The sequence below is a fragment of the Nicotiana tabacum genome, chromosome 14, assembly GCF_000715075.1.
Source record: "Nicotiana tabacum cultivar K326 chromosome 14, ASM71507v2, whole genome shotgun sequence".
Lineage (NCBI taxonomy): Eukaryota > Viridiplantae > Streptophyta > Magnoliopsida > Solanales > Solanaceae > Nicotiana > Nicotiana tabacum.
Window position 1 is genome coordinate 71,158,899 of NC_134093.1, and position 12,308 is coordinate 71,171,206.

Here is a 12,308-nt window from a genome sequence, read left to right on the forward strand (position 1 = left end):
AATAGATGATCTCATTCCTCCAGTCCTAGACCAAGTTAGTCGTATTTACCTCATAGTAGCTATCTACATCCAGAACCGAGTGCATAAGGTGTACTACCGTCCGAAATCTGATCCTTTCATTTCCGTTGATGAACCGAGGTTAGCTAATGCATCTGCTTTTGTATTTTCTTCCCTCGGGTTATGAGTAATCGACCAGTCACGGAATTGAGCTAGCAGAGCCTGGACCTTCACTATGAATTGTTGCATGCGCTCTTCTTTGGTTTTGAAGATCCCGTAGACCTGATTTACCACCAGATGGGAGTCGTATTTGATTTCTATGACCTCGGAATATAATCTCCGGGCCAGTTCGAGTCCTGTAATCAAAGCTTCATACTCTGCTACGTTGTTAGTTAAAGGGACCATTCTTATGGTCAGCCTTAGGGTTTCTCCCGAAGGCGTGGTTAATACTATACCAAGCTCGGACCCTTTTACGTTGGATGCTCCATCCGTAAATAAGTTCCAAACCCCCGATGTCAATTTTGACACCATCACTGCTTCTTTGGTTGCTAAAGGCAGCAATCCCGGACAGAAATCGGCCACAAAGTCGGCCAAAGCTTGTGACTTAATCACAGTCCTAGGTTTATATTCTTTATCGAATTCACTCATTTCGATGGCCCATTTGGCCAATCTACCCGAGAGTTCGGGTTTGTGAAGGATATTTTGCAGGGGAAAGGTGGTCACCACAACTATCGGGTGACATTGGAAGTAAGGCCTCAATTTTCGAGCGGCGACTACGAGAGCTAAGGCCAGCTTCTCCAAATGTGGGTAGCAAGTTTCTACTCCCGTTAAATTCTACTAACGTAATAAATAGGAGAATGCATACCTTCGTCCTCACGGACTAAAATAGCGCTTACGCTAGCTCCGAGACTACTAGGTAGATTAACATTGTTTCACCTTTTTTTTGTTTTGATAGTAACAGAGGGCTTGACAAGTACCCTTTCAAATCCCTCAAAGCCTGCTAGCATTCCGGGGTCCATTCGAAGTTGTTTTTCTTTTTGAGCAGCGCGAAGAAATAGTGGCATTTCTCTGATGGCTGGGAAATAAACATGCTCAACGCGGCCAATCTCTCTGTGAGCCTTTGAACTTCTTTCACGCTTGATAGCTGGTTCGGGATGTCTTCGATGGCTTTGATCTTATCGTGGTTTACCTCAATCCCCCTTTGTGATACCAAAAATTCTAGGAACTTGCCGGAGCTGACCCAGAACGAGTACTTCTCGGGGTTAAGCTTCCTTAGGATGTCAAAAGTTTCTCGCAAATGCTCAAGATGATCACCTGCATTCAAAGACTTAACAAGCATATCATCTATATAAACTTCCATGGTGTTCCCTATCTGTTTTTCAAACATTTTGTTTATGAGCCGTTGATAAGTGTGAAATCATCATACAAACCTATTGGACCCTTCAAATCCCGATTCCGAGGTCATTTACTGAAAAGTCAAACCTTAGTCACTTCTTCCAACTTAAAGCTTGCGAAATTAGAATTTTCCATCCGAATCAACACCTCACTATTCAACACCTCGTGCACCTGCCTGTGCCACCACAACCCATGAGAGCTCATTAGTTCGAGCCAGACGGAAGATCCTCCGTATAACCATAGCTAACAAGCCTTAGAACCAAATTCCAACAATCGGAATTCTCCACGAGACCCGATTCTAACATACGAACACCGCATCAATCCCTACATACTGTACCAAAACCTGATCATGCACCTAATATGAAATCACACCATACACCGCATAAGCCGTCTGCTCATAATCACCTCCTCCAAGCGCAACAACTGCAAATTCACTGACCCGATGCATGCAGTATACCTCATAACACATATAAACCCGATCTCAACCCTCACAATACTGCAACGATGAAAGAGATGCTCATGAACTCATAATCACCTGTCAAATCAATAACTCACGGAGTTTCTCCATTAGGCAAGAACCGTTACCTCATTCTGAACTGAGTAGTGACAGTCCCTCTTTAATATACCTTACATAAACCCGATCGCTCCGATTTCAGATCCAATAACCTCATCTCACCCAGTACAAGCTGCTCCGGCAATGATCCATCTCAAACATGACCAAAATCTCATATGACGCCATCAATGCGCCAGTAAGCTACAACTTGAATATGACACATAAGGAAGAACGAACTCTGGAAAAGAACTATCCAGCCCGCGTAACGAATAAAATGGTCGAACATACGCTATGAACCCTTCTCAGAGAATGAGAAACAAAATGCACAAGAATAGATATAGGGAACTGTACTAAACATCACTGTTGCGGCGTGCAACCCGATCCACATATGATACCATTGCAGCTCGCAACCCGATCCAAACAACATACCCATGGCGGCGTGCCACCTGATCCACACATAACAATCTATAAGGAAATATATGCCGAGCCTGAATGCTTATACCTACAAAATGCTCAAAAATCGACCACAAGCATGCCAAGTGCACAACACAATCCCTGGAGAGATAGATAGCGCCATACGCTACAAAACCCAAGCACAACTAAGGTGCAATAAATGACCTGCATCTTGAGAGCCATCTTGCTCATATAACACCAAAAACTACACGGGATCACAACACATATGTGAATAATCAAGCCGTCTCACAACCCACCTGGCACAATAGAGTATTACATAGAATAACGGATGACGGGAATAACATCCAATGCCCGAAGACTCCTCCGTAAGTAATGCTATGACAAATGAACACATCCGACCTAATGTAGAGCACACATTTACATTAGACCCACCAACGAACCTCAAACCAATTCTGATCATACCATACTGGGCCAACAACCTTTCAAGGATCCACAATGTCCCTATTCATGACACACACGAGTAGCCGTCCAATACGGAACAAACTTCCACAGTCCACATTCAAAGGAATAGAGCGCCTTCCAGGCACAACTCTCACATTAGCGATAGTACCATAATCTCCATACTTGGTTTCAATCTTTAACAATTCAGTGACCAATATGTCGCAGTTATACAATTTTCCCGTGGAATCTACTCCCACAACCTTCCGCACCAGGTAGTAAAATCTGAACATTAATAGCCATCGAACATGCTATTTCTATAATACTAGCCAAGCATCCGCATTTCAATACCCAACACTCATACCAAAAAATAGACCATCCTCAGGCTGTCCGAAAATAATGCCAGCATACTCTGAATATCTGAAATCCTCCCCCGCTCCTCCGAGCTCGTGACATTCTTATCAACGCCGAACCGCAACCTTGATCCTCAACTTCCAATTCCCATGCTGCTCACTGCACCTATCATGTCGCTACGCGAGAGTACAAGAATTCCATCATAACTCCTGAACCACTAATAGAATGAACACTTCATCATCTAGGACCCCTTTCACTCAACACATCTCAGCAGAACGATTACAACACACAACTGAAGGGTCCAATAGGTTTGTATGATGATTTCAGACTTGGGTTAAAATTAAAAAATATCTTACCTTACGAGGGGCCAGAGGTAGTGGTCTGATGATATCCATTCCCCACTTCTTGAACGGCCATGGAGATAGAACTAAATGTAACGGCTCTGCTGGTTGATGTACTAATGGGGCGTAACATTGGCATTTATCGCATTTTTGCATGAAAGCTTTGGCATCTTGTTCCATTCGCGGCCAATAATATCCTGCCCTTACCAGTTTTAGTACCAAGGAATTTGCGCCCGAATGATTTCCACATATCCCTTCGTGGACTTCTCGCATAACATAATTAGCTTCGCATGCTCCCAAGCATCGGGTCATCGGGCCTTGGAATGATTTCTTGTACAGTTGGCCTCCTTTGAAGCTCTATCATGCTGATTTGGCACGCAGTGCTAGAGACGCCTTGGAGTCTTCAGGCAATTTCCCGTGCTCGAGATAATCGATGATCTCATTCCTCCTGTCCTAGACCAAGTTAGTCGTATTTACCTCATAGTAGCTATCTACGTCCAGAAACAAGTGCATGAGCTATACTACCATCTCGGAATCTGATCCCTTCATTTGCGTTGAAGAACCGAGGTTAGCTAATGTATCTGCTTCTGCATTTTCTTCCCTTAGGATATGAGTAATCGACCACTCGTGGAATCGAGCTAGCAGAGCCTGGACCTTCACTACGTATTGTTGCGTGCACTCTTCTTTGGTTTCGAAGATCCCGTAGACCTGATTTACCACCAGCTGGGAGTCGCATTTAATTTCTATGACCTCAGAATCTAATCCCTAGGACAGTTCGAGTCCTGTAATCAAAGCTTCATACTATCCTTTGTTGTTAGTTAAAGGGACCGTTCTTATGGCCTGCCTTAAGGTTTTTCCCGAAGGTGTGGTTAATACTATACTAAGGCCGGACCCTTTTACGCTGGAAGCTCCATCCGTAAATAAGGTCCAAACCCCCGATGTTGATTTTGAAACCATCACTGCTTCTTTGGTTGCTAAAGGAAGCAATCCCGGACTGAAATCCGCCACAAAGTCGGCCAGAACTTGTGATTTAATCGCAGTCCTAGGTTTATATTCTTTGTCGAATTAACTCATTTTGACGGACCATTTGGCCAATCTACCCAAGAATTCGGGTTTGTGAAGGATATTCCGTAGGGAAAAGGTGGTCACCACAACTATTAGGTGACATTGGAAGTAAGGCCTCAGCTTCCGAGCAACGGCTACGAGAGCTAAGGCCAACTTCTCCAAATGCAGGTAGCAAGTTTCTGTTCCCGTTAAAAATCTACTAATGTAATAAATAGGAGATTGCGTACCTTCATACTCACGGACTAAAACAGTGCTTACCTCTACCTCCGAGACTGCTAGGTAGATTAACTATTTTTCACCTTCCTTCGGTTTTAATAGTAACGAAGGGCTTGACAAGTACCCTTTCAAATCTTTCAAAGCCTGCTAGCATTCCGGGGTCCATTCGAAGTTGTTTTTCTTTTTGAGCAGCGCAGAGAAATCGTGGCATTTCTCTGATAACCGGGAAATAAACCTGCTCAACGCGGCTAATTTCCCTGTGAGTCTTTGAACTTCTTTCATGCTTGATAGCTGGTCTGGGATATCTTCGATGGCTTTGATCTTATCGGGGTTTACCTTAATCCCCCTTTGTGATACCAGAAATGCTAGGAACTTGCCGGAGCTGACCCCGAACGCACACTTCTCGAGGTTAAGCTTCATGTTATGCTTCCTTAGGATGTCAAAAGTTTCTTGCAAATGCTTAAGATGATCACCTGCGTTCAAAGACTTAACAAGCATATCGTCTATATAAATTTCCATGGTGTTCCCTATATGTTTTTCAAACATCTCGTTTACGAGCCGTTGATAAGTGGCTCTGGCGTTCTTTAGCCCAAAGGACATCACATTATAGCAATATGTGCTGAAATTTATAATTAACAAAGTCTTTTCCTGATCTTCCAAGTTCATCTTAATTTGGTTTTACCCGGAATAAGCAATGAGGAAACTCATTAACTCGTGCCCGACCGTTGCATCAATGTGAATGAGTCTTTTGGGCACGCCTTATTCAAGTCCTTATAATCTACACACATGTGAAATATATTATACTTCTTAGGAACTATTACTACATTAGCTAGCCAATCTGGATACTTTACCTCTCGGATCGAACCGTTATCAAGTAGGCGAGTTACCTCTTCTTTGACGAACTTATTCCTAGCCTCCGCAATAGGGCGTTTCTTTTATCTTACCGGAGGGATGTTGGGATCCAAGCTTAGCTTGTGTACGGCCACTTCCGTTGGGATACCTGTCATATCCGCATGCGACCACGCAAAACAATTGACATTATACTTAAGAAATTTAATAAAGCCAGACTTGAGCTCGGGGTGCAGTATTGTCCCCAAGTGAAATTGCCTCTCCAAGAACTTTTCAAACAATGCAACTTGCTTGAGCTCTTCCACTGTGGACTTTGCTGCATCTGTCTCTTCTGGTACCTGGAAGTATCTTGGCACATGATAATATTCCAACGCTTCTTCCCCCTGGTTAACTTCACTTGATCCGGGAGCAGGCACCGGTTCGTGTAATTTCTATGCAGCATGCTCCTTCCCTTTGCTACTTGAGACCGAAATCACATTCATCTCCCTTACCGCCGGTTGGTCGCCCTTTATCTGTTTGATCCCTTCGGGAGTTGGGAATTTCAGTAACTGATGATATGTTGATGGTACGACTCTCATCTCGTGTAACCACGGTCTTCCCAGAATAATGTTATAACCCATATTATCATCCATAACCTCGAAAAGGGTTGTCTTCATAACCCCCTTGGCATTTGTGGGCAGCAGGATCTCTCCTCGGGTCGTTACGCTTGCGAGGTTGAACCCGACGAGGAGTTTTGTGGTCGGAATGATGCTTCCGGTAAGTTTGGCTTGCTCCAATACCCTCCATTGTATGATATTGGCCGAACTTCCTGGATCTACCAAAACAAGTATAATTTTAAAATCTAGTACATTTAAAGAAATTACCAATGCGTCGTTGTGCGGTAGCAACAGTTTGTCTGCGTCTTCCTCCATGAAAGTGATGTCGTCTTCAGCGACTTCCTGTAGTCTCTTGCTATGGGTTACTGATACCTTCGTCTTCTTTGCTGCTAAGAAGGTAACCCCATTGATCTCGTTCCCCCCGAAGATCATGTTGATCGTCAGGTGTGTGGGGTCTTCTCCTATTTTTGAGTTCTCCGCATTATCACGGTTGCGACCGTAATTGTTCTTGGCCCGATCACTTAAGAATTTCCTAAGATGGCCATTTTTCAGTAGCGTCGCCACCTCTTCACGCAGATGTCGGCAGTCCCAGTCTGGTGGCCATTCATCCCGTGGTACTCGCACCATAAATTGGGATCCCTCTGGCTGGGATCGGACCTCATCAACTTCGGAAACTGTGCTTCTTTAATGTTCCTCATAGCCGATACCAACTCTACTACACTTACGTTGAAGCTGTATTCTGATAGCCTGGGATAAGAAGGATCCCGTGTACATGACACTTCTTTTTCCTTCAATGATCTGTTGTTCCGACTACGATCAGTTCTTCTATTGGTAACGAACCTGTCTATCGATCGGAAACCTCTGTCGCGTCCTTCGGCCCGTTCGTAGGGTAAAAATTGGCCCCTCGAAGACTGTCTATCTGTGTCAAAATCGTCTTTTGATTTTTCTTTATTCTTCTCCCGACCTTTTGCCTATGTCGGGAGGCCAATCTGATCATCTTCAATCCTTATTTTATACTGGTACCGGTTGTGAGCATCTGCCCAAGTCATCGCTTGGAACTCAAGCAAGCTTTCCTTTAATTTTTTGGAAGCATCAGAACTTCTCAGATTCAGACCCTTAGTGAATGCTTCAGCCGCCCATTCATCTGAAATAGCCGGGAGCAACATCCTCTCCTTTTGGAATCGGGTGACGAATTCCCGTAGCAACTCGGACTCTTCTTATGCAATTCTAAATATGTAAGCCTTTCGGGCTTGCACCTTTCTGGCCCCGGCATGGGACTTAATAAAAGAATCCATGAGCATCTCAAAGGAATCTATGGAATGCTCCGGTAACAGTGAATACCACGTCAAGGCTCCCCTTGTGAGAGTCTCTCCGAATTTCTTCAGCAAAACATATTCAATCTTGCGGGGAGTTAAATCGTTCCCCTTCACCGCCGTTGTATAAGTGGTAATATGCTTCTGAGGGTTCACAGTCCCATCATATTTCGGCATGTCGGGCATTTTAAACTACTTCAGGATCAATTCTGGTGCCGCGCTTGGTTTATACGATAACTGAGTATACTTCTTTGAGTCCGGCCCTTTCAGAACCGGTGGTGCACCCGGGATTTGGTCCATGCGGGCATTCACTTTCCTCAAAAACCATAAGATCTCGCTTTTGAAGGGATTGCTCTCATCGTTGCGAACCAAAACCGCTCCCCCCAGCCCCATCAAAGCCGATCTCACCCCGGGGTGTTGTTGTCGGCCCTCTGTGTTGTTTGATTTGCGGGAGCGCCAGGAGGAACTGGACCTCGTCCATTTGCGTTATTGGAAGCACACGACAATGCCTACTTTATTTATGTCATAACCTTATCCTCCCGTGTGAGATGGCCTAGAATGACCTCTTGTTGCTCCTGCAGAACCCTTACCGCTTCAACAACATGCTCGTCTTCAGGATCATCGGGAGTCGCCTCTCGAACATGTCGTGGGTACCACCTGCCGTGGATTGATGTAGCATCGTTTCCCTTATTGTGGGTGTCACTGATTGAATCCTCGTGCTGAAGCTGGTCTCCTTGGGCCTCAAGATTGTGTGTGTTGTTAACACCATTATCTGCCATTTTCTGTGATTTTTCCTAAGAACAAATAATCGAAATATATTAGTAAAAGAGGCAATGACCAACTTAATTATACGACTGTCTATGCCCCACGGTGGGCGCCAAACTAGTTACCCGTAAAATGGTACAGTTGAATTTATGCGTGGTTTCTAGACAAGTGAATTAATTTGATCCTAAAATAATAAAAGAATTAAAAAAATATGCACTACTTAGCCTTGAACTGAGGATGAAATAGTAGAAACAGTAATTCCGGGAGCGAAGTTTTCGGGCACAACAGTAATGAAATCAAAAAGTAAGAAGATAAAATTGTATAGAGCCTTGAATTGATTATAGCGTAAGTTAGACAGAAAATTCGTCCCTTTATAATGATAACAAAGCTCACTATTTATAACTGCACCTAGGGAATACGGTCTTAGGATCATGCCCTTCTTTAATGTCAATTATGAGGGCCATTGAAGAATGTGTAATGGTGAACATAAATGACAAATTCTTTATAACGGGCAGTATATTAAATATTGTAGAATATTTCCCATTAAATGCTACTGGGTGGACGACATTTATTGCATCTTTATGAGCGTCATTCTTTCTGGTAATAAATGAAACAATTGTCTTCAGTTTTAGCTATCCTCTACCTTTGGCTCCACGTATCACTCTCTTATGCAATTACTTAGCATAACATATTTTTACCCTTAGGCTTGAAATGGCAAAAGTTGGATTTTTGAAAGTTTGACCAGGAGTGGACTTTTTGATATCGGGGTCGGATTCCGATTTCCAAAAGTTGGAGTAGGTCCATAATGTCATTTGTGAATTATGTACAAAATTTGGGGTCAATCGGACGTGATTTGATAGGTTTCGGTGTCGTTTGTAGAAGTTGGATTTCTTTAGTTTCATTAGGCTTGAATTGGGGTGTGATTCGTATTTTTGATGTTGTTTGATGTGATTTGAGGGCTCGACTAAGTTCGTATGAGGTTTTAGGACTTTTTGGTATATTTGGTTGAGGTCCTGGGAGCTTCGAGTTGATTCTGGATGGTTAACGGATCAAAAGTTGAAATTTAAAGGTTGCTGAAGCTGGAGGCTGCTAGTGTAACCGCACCTGCAGAGCTTTGATCGCAGGTGCGAGCTCGCAGGTGTGGGCTGGATTATGCAGATGCGAGTTTGGAAGGGTGTGTGCAGGTGGCCGCAGGTGCGAGGGATTTTCCACACCTGCGTGACCGCAGATGCGGCAGGGGGACCGCAGAAGCGCAATTAGGCAGGGGAGCTGGGTTCCAAAGAAACGGCATGGAGGCTCGCAGAAGCGAGTCTGCAGGAGCGAAGTGGGGGCCACAGGAGCGAAAGAAGATGAATATGCAGGTGAGTGGTCGCTTCTGCGATGCCACATAAGCGGTTAAGTTTTCGCAAAAGTGGAAGTGCTGGACAGAACATTTAAATACAAGGGTTCGCAATTTTTGCTTCATTTTAAACATTTTGAGCTCGGGTTTTGGCGATTCTTGAGAGGATTTTTGAAGGGATTCTTGAGGTAAGTTCCTTGTGCTCAATTTCAATCAATAATCTTGCTTCCCCATTGATTTTCCCACCTAGTTGGTGTGTATTTAAGGTGTAAATTGAGAGTTTGAGGCTAGGGATTTGGGGAGTTTGATTTGGGGATTTGGGTGACGATTGGTGTCGGATTTGATAAATTTAGTATGGTTGGACTCATGGTTGAATGGGCTTTCGGATTTTGTGACTTTTATCGAATTTTGAGACATGGGCCCGGGGGCCGGCTTTTGACTCGATTTTTGACTTTTGATTAATAACTTAGCATTTTCTTATGGATTTGATTTCTTTAGCCCTTACTGATTATATCGAATTATTTATGGCTAGATTCGAAGGCCGTTTCGCAAGGCAAGGGTGTGTTGGAGTAGAGAGTTGCTCTGATTGAGGTAAGTAACAGTTCTAAATATGGTTCTAAGGGTACGAAACCCCATATTTTGTGCCATGTGTTTGGTTTTGAGGTGACGCACATGCTAGCTGACGGGCGTGTGGGCGTGCACCATAGGAAATGTGACTTGGTCAATTCCATGGAACTGTGTAGTTGAATAATCTGTTGTTATCCATACATTTCCACGTATTAGAGAAATTGAAAGTGCAAATCATATTAGAAATCATGTTTAGACCACGTGTTGACACTGTAGGGACCCACAAAGGTCGTGTACATGTTGAATTATCTGCAAAATTATTGTTTTGTACTCAGTCACAGTTTTACTTGCATATCGCATCTCAGTCTCTATTGTTCATTATTGATGCATTATATCATTCATACTTGGGTTACTTCTCATGATTTCTGAGAGCCGAGAGACTAGAGAGGTTGATGGCTGAGTGAGGCCGAGGGCCTGATTGTGAGGATATTTATGGGATCGGGCTGCACGCCGCAACATGTTTCACTGATATATGCCATGATTGTCTTGTTATAGAGCTTGGGCTGAAGGAGCCCCTCCGGAGTCTGTACACACCCCCAGTGAGCGCAGGTACCTACTATGTGTCGAGTGCCGAGTGCTGAGCAACTGAGAGAAATAAGTGACTGTGAGGAATGAGTGATTGTGAGGCTAGAGTGAATGGGAGGACTGAGTGATTACTGCTCTATGAGGATGCATTTGACTTCACTATTGTTGCATTTCAGTTGTCATATATCACTGTCTTGAAATTTCTGAGAGATATTATCTTCTGTTTCAATTGAACTTGACACGAATTAACTGTTTTGGTCTTAATTGTCGAATTCGAAAGCATGCCTACCTTCCTAAGTTGAAATTATGTTATTGAAATATAACTATGAAGCTCATCACTACTTTCAGCTCTTTATTTAGTATTGTTACTTACTGAGTTGGTTGTACTCACGCTACACCCTGCACTTTGTGTGCAGATCCAGGTGTTTCCGGACATGGTGGGTGTTGATTCCATCGCACAGTTGAGCTTTTGGAGACTCCAATGTAGTTGCCCGGCGTTTCACTGACCTTGTCTCTCCTTCCCTATCTTTCCACTTATTGTATTTAGTTTCAGACTATCATAGACAGTATTTTCCAGACTTGTGATGTATAGATACTCATGTACTCTGTGACACCCCGATAGTTGGGAACTTCCGCGTTGAGTTTTGGGTTTTTATCCTATTTATGAGAACTTTTATTATCTAAACTGCTTTAATTCATTTTCTGTTAAAAGTGTTGGAGATATTTTGTAATGCCGGCTTGCCTAGTACCATGTTAGGCGCCATCACGATAGGTTAGGATTTTGGGTCGTGACAATAAGTGAGCCCATCAATAAATATCCTCACTCTCTCCCTCCTAGTAGGGAGCAAGATAATGGCATGGCGAGCTAAGTCCACAAAACGAGTCTCATACTTGGTAACAGTCATACTACCCTGCCGAAGACGCTCAAATTGCCTGCGGTAATCCTCCCTCAGAGTGACAGGAATGAACTTCTCTAGAAATAGCTGCGAAATCTGATCCCAAGCAAGTGCAGGCGACCCAGCTAGTCTGGTAAACATATAATCTCTCCACCACCTCTTGGCGGAACCAGTCATCTAAAACACAGCAAAATCAACCTCGTTAGTCTCAATTATACCCATGTTCTACATCACCTCATGGCAGCGGTCTAGATAATCCTATGGGTCCTCAGAAGATGCACCACTAAAATGGATTGAAAAAAGCTTGGTAAACTTGTCCAACCTCAACAAAGCCTCAGAATACATAACGGGCCTATCACCGGCCTGTGCCGCAACAACCTAGCTGAATTACCCCAACTGGCGGGGCTGCTGGAGCCTGATACTAGGGAGCCATCTGCTCTGGAGTGGGAGTAGTGGGAGTCTGTGCTCCTCCCCCAGCCCGTGAGATGGCTGGTGCCACCAGAAATGTACTGTTCTGGGTCACACCCTCCATAAGGCTCACCAAACGGACTTAAGCGTCCTGAAGCACTTGAGTGGCTATGAACCTCTCCGAGATCTGAGCCGATTCGACGGGTACCGTCTGAGC